Below are 13445 nucleotides of genomic sequence, written 5' to 3'. Positions count from 1 at the left end.
GACCTTAGGGGGACAGCTCTCAGTTTCTCCCCACTGGGTATGACTAACATCCCTTACCTTGATCTGCCAACCTTAAGCTGTTTTCATACTAGGACATTTCGAATGCTAATTGACCAAGTCCGAGGTGAGGGTTCCTATGAGTTTGTTCTCACACACACACACATATTGCTGGGCATATTTACAGATCATAAATTTACCATAGATACATAACATTGATGATATATTGATTATGTAGGCAATCGGTGATAATGAAACATCAAGAACAATGCTATAGAAATATATCTGTTCTGCAATATGGAGAATAACATGCAATAAAAATTAAAAGATGAAAAAAAGAAATATATTTGTTGGCAGTGAGTGATGTTTACAATATGTAGATAACAACCAAGGAAGGGTACAAATCACTATACATATATTACATTAACCTCTATTCCCTTTTTATATAAAAGTTTGGAAATAAATCAGCCAGAATGTTACAAAAGTTTTCAAAAGTTGAATCACCCAAAATGTTAATAGTGGATTATGTGTGATTTTCTTTTTCTTTCTTTTTGTTTGAATTCTCTGTCCTAAGTCATCTGGTGTGCATATGGGCTATTTGTAATGTTAGGAGGCAGATAACTTATAAAGTTAAGGGTCAAACCTTTCTTGTCAGGGTACAAATGCTCAACATGTCCTCTTCTGTCTTCTTAGCATGTCTTCCAGCAGCATTTAGGACACAGCACCCTCTCCTTTTAAAAATCTTTTTTTTTTTATATAGTTTTGGCACTGTCATTGAGGTATAACTTACACACCATTAAATGTGCCCGTTGTGCGTGTGCAAGTCAGTGATTTTTATTAAATGTGTAAAGTTGTGCAACCATCACCAGAATTCAGATGAAGAACATGCCCATTACCGGGAAATAGTCCCCTGTGCCCATTTGCAGTCAGACCCCACTCCCCCCTCAGCTCAAATAGCCATCAATCTTCCATCTGTATAGATTTGCTTTCCGTGAATATTTTGTACAAATGGAGTCATTCAGTATGTGACCTTTCATTCACCATAATACTTTGGAGTTTCAACCATGTTGTAATCTGTATCAATCTATTCCTTTGCATCACTAGATAGTATTTCAGTGTGTGAATATATCACAGTGATCTCCCATCACCACCTGATGGGCATTTGGATGGTTTCTACTTTTTGGCCCTAATGAATAACAGTCCTATGAACATATTCCTACAAGTCTTTGTATGCACATAACTTTTTGTTTCTCTTGAGTGGATAGTTGGAAGAGGAATTGATAGGGGGAGCCTGGGTGGCACAGTTGGTTAAGCTGCCGACTCTTGATTTCAGCTCCCACCAGCAGTGCATTAGGGTTTCAACATTTGGTGTGGTCAAGCTTTTGGATTTTAACTGTTCTTGTAGATGTTAATTGTATCTCATTATAGTTTTAATTTGTATTTCCCCAGTGACGAATTGTGTTGAGCATCTCTTATGAGTTTTTTAACCATTCATATATCTTCTTTGATAAATTGTCTGTTTAATTCTTTTGCCCATTTTTATTTGGGTTGTTTGTCTTATTGAATTACACACGTTCCTCATATTCTGGATAGAAATCCTTTCTCAGATATGTAATTTGCCAATATTTTCTCTCCTCCCGTGATTTTTTTTTTAACTTTCGAAACAGTGTCATTTCAGGGATGCCTGGGTGGCTCAGTCGGTTAAGAGCTGCCTTTGGTTGCTCAGGTCATGATCCCAGGATCCTGGGATTGAGTCCTGCATCGGGTTCCCTGCTCAGCGGGGAGCCTGACACTCCCCCTGCTTGTGCGCTCTCTCGCTCTCTCTCACAAATAAATAAATAAAATCTTTAAAAAGAAATAAACAGTGTCATTTCAGAGACATTTTTAGTCCAATTTATTAATTTTTTAATCTTACGGATTATGTGCTTTTGATGTCATATTTAAGAAATCGTTGCTTAACCCAAAGTCTTAAGATTTTCTCATACATTTTCTTCAAAAGCTTTTACAGTTTCAGCTCTTAAATTTAGAACTATAATCCATTTTGAGTTGATTTTTGTTTATTGTGTGAGATAAGAATCTAAGTTGTTCTTTAAAAAAAAAAATGATATCCATTGTCCCAGCATATTTGTTGAAAAACAAATCGTCCTTAAGAAAACTACTGTGACAAAATATACATAGCAGAAAATTTATAATTTTGGCTAAAAATTTCGAGTGTACTTTTTTTTTTTAGTGTGGGTTACTTTTTTAGTGCAGTTCAATGACAGTAAGTGTGTGTGCATCGTGCAAACATCACCACCATCTATCTCCAGAACTATTTTCATCCTCCAAAAGTGAAACTCTGTACTTGTCAAAAAATAGCCCCCCCATTTCTCCTTCCCTCCAGCCCCTGGAACCCACCGTTCTACTTTCTATGGATTTGACACTCTAGGAACTTCGTATAACTGGAATGATACAATATTTTTCCTTTTGTGACTAGCTTATTTCACTGAGCAGAATGTCCTCATGTTTCGTCCATATTGTAGCAGGTGTCCAAATTCCCTTCCTTTTCGTGGCTGAATAACATTCTATTGGATGGATACACCACACTCTGTTTATCCATCCATGTGTTGATGGACACTTGGGTTGGTTCCACCTTTGGGCCATTGTGAGTAATGTGGCCATGAACATAGGTGCACAATTATCTGTTTGAGTCCTTTGAGTATATATACCCAGAAGTGGAATTGTTGGATCCTATGGTAGTTCCATTTTTAATTTTTTGAGGAACCATGGTAACTGTTTTCCACAGCAGCTGCCCCATTTTTTATTCACATCCGTAGTGAATGAGTGTTCCGATTTCTCTGCATCCTCACCGACACTTGTTAGGTTGTTGTTGTTTTTTTTTAATAGTAGCCATTCTGACTGATGTGATTTTTTTTTTTTTTTGAGAGAGAGAGAGTGGGGAGAGAGGCAGAGGGAGAGAGAGAGAGAGGGAATCTTCAAGCAGACTCCATGCTGAGCTTTGAGCCCAACGCCGGGCTTGATCTCACGACCCTGAGATCATGACCTGAGCTGAAATCAAGAGTCAGATGCTCAACCGCCTGAGCCACCCAGTTGCCCCCTGATTGTTGTGATTTAAAAAAAAAATTCTTTTTGATTCCCTCCTTCTTAAAACATTTTTTTTCGTGTGACTTTCAGGACTGCACAAGGGTACATCAGAACCCTACAAGGTGACATATTTCTTCCTAGCATGTCGGCTATTCATTAAGTCTCTTCTGCAGTACACTCTTCTCCCTCCTGCTCCAACACGTCAACCCTCCTCCATTCTCTATCCTTATACCCTAAAGGTCTTTTAAAAATTAAAACCCGTAATATTAATTCTGAGATACACCCTGCATTTACCTGCCTTAAAAAATCTCCAGTCCTGATCTTCACCCCAAGTTCCAGATTTGCATATACAACTGCCCAGTAAGCATTTCCACTATCGTACTTAATAGGCTTCTGAGACTTAAACTATCCAAAGCACATTCGTAATTTTCACCCCAATTTTGCAGATCCGGTTGTGATTTTCTCTCAACAAATGGTGACACCATTCATCCGTTTGTTCAGGACACATATCTTGAATTCTCTTTCACTGCTTTCTTTCCCTCCTACTCTCATCCCGTCCAAAAGGAAGTCCTAACAACCTGCCTCCAAAATCCATTCTGAGTCGGACCACACCTCACACCCCACACCCCTGACGTCTTAGTCCAAGCTGTGTGAGCATCTTGCACGACCTGTGATCTCTTCTTCATCGGTGTCCATTCTGCTGCTCTCTTCCCTCCACGGTCAACATTCCACACACAGAAACCAGGGCACCCCCCTGAAAACATCAGCCCACCATGTCACCCTTGCCATTAATCCTCCTGTGGCTTCCCTTGACTCCACAGCACCCAGAGTCCTCACTGTGGCCCTCAAGGTCCACGGGAAGTCAGCACTTGCTTCTTCTCTGATCCCGTGTCACTCCCACTCACGACACATGGTCACACTGGCCTCCTTGTCCTTCCTTGGCACTTGCTGATTCCTTTCCTGCATGGCCCCCTACACCTTCATTTCCCTTCCAAAGAGTTTTTTTTTTTCCCCTGACTATCCCTCATAAATAGGCACCCTGTCCTATCATACACTATCATTTTACTTCTGCTTTTTCTCCCCCCATCCCAGCTCTTATCATTGGCTGATTGAACAATGTAGTTACTTGGCTATTTATTTTCTCCCAGTCTTGCCTCAGGACTCTGCAGACATGGTCTGTGTTGTTTCCTTCTCTCTTCTCCAGCATCTAGAACAGTGCCTAGCCCCTGAAGATTTTATAGTATCTCTTTAAGAATAATTTCTTCTATGAAACAATAGCCCTTGTGTTAATAAAAGATTTCCCTCTCTTTATTTAATGGAGATCTTTGGCTTTCTAATTCCATTTTCTGCAGCAATCAAGTAAAATGTCAGTATAAACCCAGTGTCCTGACATTCTGGCCTCTGTTCTCTGTTAATACTTGGGAAATTTCCCTGAATACATGACTTTGTCGGGCCTTCCCACTTGAAGTCATGCACAGGGCAGCCCTGGTTTCCAAGCCTCCACCATGATCTGATCTCGGGCACAGCATCTGCACCCTGCGGTGGGAGACAGAGAGATCCCAGGAGTGTTGCTAAATTGGGAGACTGGCTTCATTATTATGCATCCACAGTAAATCCTAAGCGTGACTTATGAGACTCATTTTAGGATGATTAGAAGAAAGAAAGAAACTAACGAGAAGGTCACACACTTCATTTGTACCAAACGTTTCGGGCGGTTTTCTTCCAGGTTGTTTATAAAGGACACCCAGGGGAACCAAACGGGGTCTCTGCTTCTTGATACCCCAAGTCAGAAAATGCAAGAAGTCATAGATCTTAAAGAAGAATATGGGGTATCCAGTAGAGCTGAAATAGAGAAATAAATGGTATGTGATAGTTGGCACTGTGTGTGTGTGCTCGAGGACTCGTGGTGGGTGGAGAGCTGATGTTGCAGAATAATGAGAAGAAAGGTAGATAGTGCCCAGGTGGTAAAATCTCCAAGAATTTTCCATTGGAAACCATTGCAGGGTTTGAAGCCAGGGTCTGATTTAATGAGACTTGCGTGTTGGGAAGATCTCTCCAGTCTCAGCATGGTGAAGGAGGTGAAGGGGTATGCCAGAGATGTTAAGACCAGCGACAAGGCCACCGTAGTAATTCAGGCGAGAAAGAAAGATGGTGATGTGGACAGAGAGAGACCAATTCAGGTGGGAGAAACCACTTTGTATCCTGCGATTCAAAGGTGCAGAGTGACATCTTTAAAGAATTCTAACCTCCCAAGAGAAGCACACTATTCTTCCTTGGAGAGAGGGACAGAAGATGGGGAATTATAGCCCAACTTACCTCTGCAAACCCTGAGAACTTTCCTAAAGGACTAAGGTCCCTTCTCTGCAGATAAAACGAGCTTCTCCTTCCCCACAGGTTCTGACAGTATGGACAGGCCTTTATGGCTCCATGAGGGATGTGACCTAGTAAGAGTTTTCAGCACGAGATGCCTAGTTTTATAAACCTACTCAGAGTAAACCCTGCTCTCAGCATCTTTCCTCAGTTGTAGGACGGGGTGGATGCATACCAGCAGAATCCTTTATGACCCCGCCAAGCAGAGCAGTGGCCCAGCCTGGAAATGACAAAAAGTGAGGTGCAGAAGCCTCACGTGATGGCAGGAGCCTGGCCCCAAACCCACCATCACATCTCTTCCAGAGGCACCCCACAAGCCCATTCTCCTCTGGGGTCTGACCTTGGACCTTGCATGATCCTCCTGCTGAGCCGTGATTTCCTGCCAACCAGTCTTTCCTGGCATGTGTCTGCTGGAATAAATTGTCCTAAACCCACACACTGGAGACTACTGAGTTTTTTTCTTTTTCAGAGCAGAACTTCTTACCAGATAGCAGCCCTATGTGATTATTCTCCATCTGCCAACGCCTCTCCCCCAACCTCCTTTCTCTGTTCGGCTCTATGTCCTGGAGCACCCCCAGGCTCTCCTTCCAGATGGTTTCTGATTGGGTTCAACCTATGGGAAGTCTTGGCAGGAGATTGGAAAGCGGAGGAGAGGGGTCGGGATACATGTCCCTCTCTTCCTCCCAGATTGGGTGCCTCATCTTCGGCTTCCCTTCTGGACTGTAGCCCCTACCGGGTGGCCCCTCCTCCACTGTTCCAATCCCCCAGGGGTGGCAACAGCTTCCTTCTGGTGCTCCTCTCTGGGTAATTCCTCCTCCCTCGTTTGTAACCTGCATGCAGCCCACCTCTCTGTAAGTGGTCTGCTCATACATTTCTCTTCATTGGAACCATCTGCAATGAATTTGGTTTGCTGCTGAGACGCTGACATTAGCACAATTCCAGTAGATTGTGCCCACCATCTGCGTTAGCTCATGGTGCTTCCTATCACGTTGAACACCCAGGACTTGATCGCTGTGGGTTGGCCCTCTCGTTCATGTTAGGACCATGGGCCACTCACCTGTAAGAGTTGGTTCTTATCCCTTAAAACACACACACACACACACACACACACACACACAACTCCACAGTAGTTTTGCCCCCTTTCCAGGGTTTAAAAAGGCTGGTCTTGAAGTAGTCTTCACTCCCCTTCAGAATCGGAGTGGAATACTCAGTGACATCCAAGGGTCATATCTTTATTTTCCTCTACCATGTGTCCAAAAGGCTCACACCCATGGGGAGGATTTCAGGGTGCTCAAGGGTGGGGACTGAATTCAAGATGAAGTGAGAGGTTGCACCTGCTTCTGAACTATTTGGAATGGTGTCACAAAATGGATTTTATAGAGCTGAAATATCTAATAGGGCTTTTAAAAGATTTTTATTTATTTGTGTGAGAGAAGAGAGAGAGAATGAGCCGGGGGGGGAGGGCAGAGGGAGAGGGAGAGGGAGAAGGAGACTCCCCGCCGAGCAGGGAGCCCAACTCAGGGCTTTCTCCCAGGATCCCGAGATCGTGACCTGAGCCAAAGGCAGACGCTTAACCGACTGAGCCATCCAGTTGCCCCTCTAACAGGGATTTAAGACTGTTTGCTGTGGAGTGAATGATGTGAACCCCTCATCTACATCATCCTCAGTAATGCTGTCCTTGCTAAAGCTTTTGAGAGAAGGAATTACTTTATAGCTGTGGAAAGAAGTATGAAAATTCTTACATTGCTCAACATGGTGAAGAGCAGAGACAGAATTCACGGTTGAAAAAACTTGGAAAAAGTAGAGGGTACATCCTGAGAATTAGCACAAACTACAGGTAGCACTCCAGAGTCTCACAGGCTATGGAATTGATAGAAGTAGAAACAAATTATACAAGAGTATACAAGAGTCATCTGACCCCAGAGATCCACCTCCCTCCATGAGCAGCACCATATCCTCCAGTAAGTTCTACAAGGCAAATATCTGAGTATCACCTGCTCAATGACGTCACCCTATAGCTCTTGATACATAGATGCGTGCATGCATGTGTGCTCATATTTAATAACTATATGAAATATTTACTGAATTGAATGAATTCCTGATTCCTCTCTCTCTGCCTGACCTACTTCCTTCAAATAATACTATGTTCTAACTTCACTGCGTCTCTTAAACCTGTCTTCTTCTACCCTACCTTAGGTCAACGACATCTCTTCCTTGGGTACATAGAGCAACCTCCTATCTAGTCTCCCTGACTGCAGGCATTTCTCCTCCTTTTTTTTTTTTTTTAAGATTTTATTTATTTATTTGAGAGAGAGAGAGCACGGGAGGTGGGGCAGAGGAAGAAGGAGAGAGAAAATCTTAAGTAGGCTCCACGTGGAGCATAGAGCCCGATGCAGGGTTCGATCTCATGACCTGAGCCAAGAGTCAGATGCTGACCTGCAGCACCACCCAGGCACCCCCAGGCATTTCTCCTTCAAATCCATCTTCCTAAAATGCAAATTTGGTCAAGTCTCTTTCTTGCTTAAAACTCTTCAGTGGCTCCAAATTGTCCTCAAACTCCTTAAAATTGCTTACAGTAAGATTATTCCTGACTTGAAATCTTACTTTTCTGATGGCTCTCTGACAGCTCTCAACTTTTCACAGTGTGTCCTAGCAACATAATAAACATTGTCAGTCACACCAGGTGCTGTCTTATCTCTGGGTCTCAACTATTCTCTATTTTTCCCCTACCCAGGGGATGCAGACATGCCATGTCCCCTCTTGTCTCGGGACTTGAACAGTCTTTCCCCCTCCATCCACCCCCAGCTAACTCCAACCTACCTGCAGGTCTCAGCTGGATGCTGCTTGATCTGTGAGGTACTTTGTGGCTCCCCTGGAGGGCAGGTTGGTGTCCTATCTTTTGTGTCTCTTTTGCATCCTAAATTTATTTTAGTGGAACATTTTCGCCTTGTATTTGTTAGTTTACTTGTCTGTTTCCCTTCCTGGACTGACACAGATAAGCTGTGTGAAGGCTGGCTCTCTCTTTGTACCGGTTATGGTCTAGGCAGAAAGACAGAATCAACTCCAGTCATTTTAAGAGAAGGGGTTTCATACAAGGAATTGGGGAAACGGGTACCGGGGGACTGAAAAAGTCGAGGGGGACCAGTGAGGTGGGACGGGAAGCAGCCACTGCACCGCCCCAAGGGTTTGGGGATTGAAGGAGAGAGGCTGTAAGTCCTGGAACCCCAAAGCTTTCAGGAGGGGCCCTGAGGAACTGGGGTCCGGGTCTTGGAGGAGAGGACGGCACCTGGGCTGCCGCTCAGAGGAGGAGCCCCAGAACTGGACCCAGAGCCACGGGGTGCTGGCTGACTGCAGCTGTTGTCTCTTGTTGCAGGGGTGGCGTGGGGTGAAGACTGATAAGGTTGTTTCGGGGAGGGCGGGGAGAAAACTGGAGACTGGAATTAGTGACCACGGTCAGGGTCAAGAGCATCCTGGAGCAAGGCTGACAGGAAAGCTATGAACAGGAAGAAGCTGGTTTCCTCTCCCTTGGGCCAGGCTCCCTCCCTCTAACACCTGCTGTTGGGGGGAGCCTCGGGCAGGGCACCCACTGGCCAAACAGGACCCTGCACCTAGAATCACAGAGAGTGGGCTCGAAGCTGAGAAGCGATAGCTTGAGACGACATAGAATAGTGCACTGTGATGGGGGCAAATGAATGACTAAGTTGTGTCCCAGAAACTGACCGAAATGAAGCACCAAAGAGAAAACTCCAAAGCTCTTCTCAGGGCAGGGGCAACAGAAGGGTACCCACACCATGCAGGTTACAGTTGGGTACCAACCCACTGAATGTGGTTACTTCTGGATCAAGAGCAGATCCCACCAAACCCAAGAAAGATACTAGGAATCGGCAGGTAAACCCCCTGCCTGAGAAGCCCATGCAACCATCTGAGCAATAGGTAAGGAAATTGAGACAAATCTGACTGAGAGCCTGGAATGAGGGCGTGGAGAAGCTGTGGGAGAGCTGGGCTGCCTGACTGGACAGCATCCCCGACCATGCTCATGGTTTGCAAAGCAGGCTCACCGTGTAGCTTGTCTGCAACACGGACCGGGCTTTCCCTGGTTGCGGGGTGATGGGCGAAGGGAAAAAACCGTGGGAAAGTCCTCTTACTGTGTCCAGGGATCAAGCCCCACGTTGGGCTCCCTGCTCAGCAGGGAGCCTGCTTCTGCCTCTGCCCCCCACCCTCCTTGTGCTCTCTCTCTCTCTCAAATAGATAAATAAAATCTTTTAAAAAAAATACAAAATACACACATCAGTTCCCCTGGCAAATAGCAAGTGGTCCACGGGAGCATCCACTCCTGCAACATAGTGAACTGATTCTTCCAGATTGATCTGAGTAAATTGAAGAAAGAGTGAAAAGCAGGGCAAACAGTTACATACAACATAGTCTAATATGGAAAACTTACAGAAAGAAACACACAGCCTTGGGAACTACAAATGAGAAATCATTTGAAACGTGTATACCAAGGAGCCAAAAAAAAAAAAAAAAAAAAGAGCTTAGACTGTATCAAGCCAAGATTTGTTGTAAGTGGCACTCACTGAAAACAAGATGACAAGATAATAGGTTAAGAAGGAAAGGGATGTGAAGACATAAGGAAAAAGGTAGAACTGAAATAACTTCATTGCAGAAATCACAACAGGAAGTAAAAGTAACGGGGAAAAGAATAAACTGCAAAAATCAAATTATGTGATGTGGGTACTTTTGCTAAAAATGGCCCGTAATGCAGAGAAAGGGAACAAAGAAATGGGTGTAATCAGAAATGACAGGGCAGGGGAAGGGGGAACAGCCCAGATTCCACCAAACAGATCATCGGCATTCCTGAAGAACAAAAAGGAAGACAAACATTTTCAAAGATCTATGAAAAGAAAAATTCCTGGAATTTAGGGACGAGATCCAGATGTCCGCACCAGAAGAATTCACCAATTCTTAAGCAAAATTAACATAAAGAAACAAACAGCTAGTCGTATTATGGTGACGATGTTATTTTAGGAATACAGAACCCTACCAGCATCTCCACGCCATGAACAGATCACTTACAACAGAAAAAGAAATTGGGCCCAACTCAGATTTTTCTTCAATGTTCAATGTCAGGTTTAGAGAGCTTTGGGGGCACTCGAGAACCCCCTTCCTTATAAAACTACCATTCCCATGCGAGGAGGCACCAACGTAGGGAGTATATGACCCAGGAACTCATTCTTAAAAGTCTACGTGGGAAGGTGAAAAGCCAGGAGATGGATTAAATATGCAAAGCTGATGAGTAGCGTAGTGATGCTATAAGGTGCTTGCTGGTGGGCGCTGAATTCATACGCGTAGGGCTCATACCTAAACAACTGTGGCATACGTAGCCACAAAAAAAAAAAAGCAAATAATAAAACCATGGAAAGAAAAAACAATACAGAGTGTCAAAGTAATGATAAAAACAGAACAGGACAAAGTTGCTAAAACCCTGTGAGGTAGGGTAGAGAGGAAGGGGACCAAGGGCGGGAATGGAAAAGAGCCAAATCCCTCTTCTGACAAGAATCAGGAGTCTCTGTTGCACCACTGACTTCAGAAAATTCAGGTTTTAAGTGTATTCTTTAAGGATTTAGAAGCGACTACGACTGGGAGAAGGAAAATAGCCACCCTTCCACGTGACCCAAGAGAAGTCAGTTACAGACCACACATATGGTAACTAAGTAAGTGCTTTTCCAACTCCGATGTGAATACAAATCGAGGCCCCAACAGCCTCGACTTGCCATCGTTCTCAAACCCCCTCTGCAACGTCCCACCTCTGGACCTTGAGTCACGCTGGGGGTCCTATTAGGAATGCCCTCTGGGCGCCACCCCACTGTCAGAATCCTACCCAACGACCCAGGGCAGGGTCTGTTCAAGTCATACTTGCAATTTAACCACTCCTTTCGCTTGATCCTTGTCTCAGGGAATGACCCACGTTCCACACATTAAGCTGTCAGCCTGCGTGCATGTCCTATTTCCGTTCGATTGTAAGGATCTCAAGGTAGAGATCCTGTTCTAGTCAACGCCGTTTACTCATAACACCAAACACAGCTTCATTAACATTCGATGCTCGACAGCTTGAGCTGAATTAAGGAAATTGAGAAAGGCACAATGCGTTGGCAAGAGAACTATATGGAAGCTGGGAAACTTGGAAGGGCCTTCTGGACTCATAGCTGCCTTCTCTGCTTCATCTTTCGTCGGCTCTGGGGTCTCTCAGGGGAGTCGGCTAATGAAGGTGGTGAAATTAAGGCTAACTGAAAAATCCAGACCGTTTGCCCTGTGTGCCAGCATGCAGAACGTAGGGCGGAAAGCATTCCGTTGAGTAGCTGAGTTCCTCATCTTAAAATTATTTATTTTGTATATATTTATATCTACCTACCTATATACGTATAAACGTTATATATGTATATATGTTTTATATAACATATATAAAAATAAATTATATGATAATAAATATCAGTCCACAAAGAATTAATTTCCTTAACATTTGAGTAATTTCTTGCATTCCCTTACTAACACATTTGCATTTTTCTTTATCCAATTTCCGGGGCAAATCTAAGCCTATATTTTATTTATTTTTTATTTTTTAAAGTTTTTTTTTTAAAGATTTTATTTATTTATTTATTTGACACAGAGAGAGGGAGCACAAGCAGGGGGAGCTGCAGAGGGAGAGGGAGAAGCGGACTCTGAGCTGAGCAGGGAGCCCGATGCGGGACTCGATCCTAGGACCCCAAGATCATGACCTGAGCCGAAGGTAGACGCTTAACGGACTGAGCCACCCAGGTGCTCGGGAAAAGTTTTATACAGGACTGTGGCCAAGATGGGGCATTTGAGAGCTTGGATTGGGAGCAGAAGAGATTGCCGAGAAGGTAACACGCAAGGTGGGTGTGGCAGAGACAGAGTGAAATGTGAATCCACGGCAGATACAACAGGGCGGAGTCTGGGGACAGCCCTGGAGATGCAAACTGTGAGGTCTCAGGAAGGAGGCAGGATATGGAAAGAGCCCTGGGGAGGTAGGTGTGAGATAGGGAAACGCCAGACACGGCTTGCACCTTCTGACATCATCTCCCACCCAGGTCCCCTTTCTTCAGTGAAACAAGATGAAGAAGCTAGTTAGAAGGTGCTCCCCTGCTTGAGCAGCATCCTGAGGCTGGGGAGCGGATTCCTGCATTGTTCTTTCAAATCAAGTCTTTCGCAAAGGGCTAGAGTGATGTTGTGATTTATAATAAGAAGCTGTATTTGGTCTTTGACCCAGTTGCTGGCACAGAGCTCCTCAAACCCTTGAGATTTTGTAAGGAGAGCAATAAAGGAGTCTTTTGCTATGTTAATAGGCTGACTTCGGGGAAAGCCCCTAGGTCACCTAAAGATGGGGGCTGGTTGCTAGAGGAACCAACCTTGTGAGGAGAGGTTGAAATTTTCAGTCCCAACCCCTGCCCTCTGGGAATGGGACAGGGGCTGAAGATCAATGTTCAATTGACCAATGGTCAATGATTTAATCAATCATGGCTCTGTAATGAAGCCTCCATAAAAACCCAAAAGGCTAGGTTTTGGGGAGCTTCTGGGTTGGTGTGCCTTTGAAGCTTTAGGGAGCGTGGTGCACCCAGGGAGGGCATGGGAGTTCCACGCCCCTTCCGCATCCCTCCCTCTGCACCTCTACCAGCTGGCTGTTCCTGATGTTTCTCTGAGTTGCGTAAGCTGCTCTAGCAAATTTATTGCACCCAAGGAAGGGGTTGTGGGAACTTCTGATCCATTTGCCGGTGGGTGACTTGCTAGTAGTGTCTGAAGGGGGAGGATGGAGGATGGCAGTCCTATAGGACTGGGCCCTTAACCTATGGAACCTGAGGTTATCTCCAGGTAGATAGTGCCGGAATTGAGATGAACTGTAGGACACTCAGCTGGCGCTGGAGGATTGCTTGGTGGTGTAGGCATCCCCCACTCTCAACGTGTCCGCACTGGTGACCAGA

This window comes from Zalophus californianus, chromosome 16 (genome assembly GCF_009762305.2).
Source record: "Zalophus californianus isolate mZalCal1 chromosome 16, mZalCal1.pri.v2, whole genome shotgun sequence".
NCBI lineage: Eukaryota > Metazoa > Chordata > Mammalia > Carnivora > Otariidae > Zalophus > Zalophus californianus.
This window is presented reverse-complemented; position numbering follows the sequence as displayed.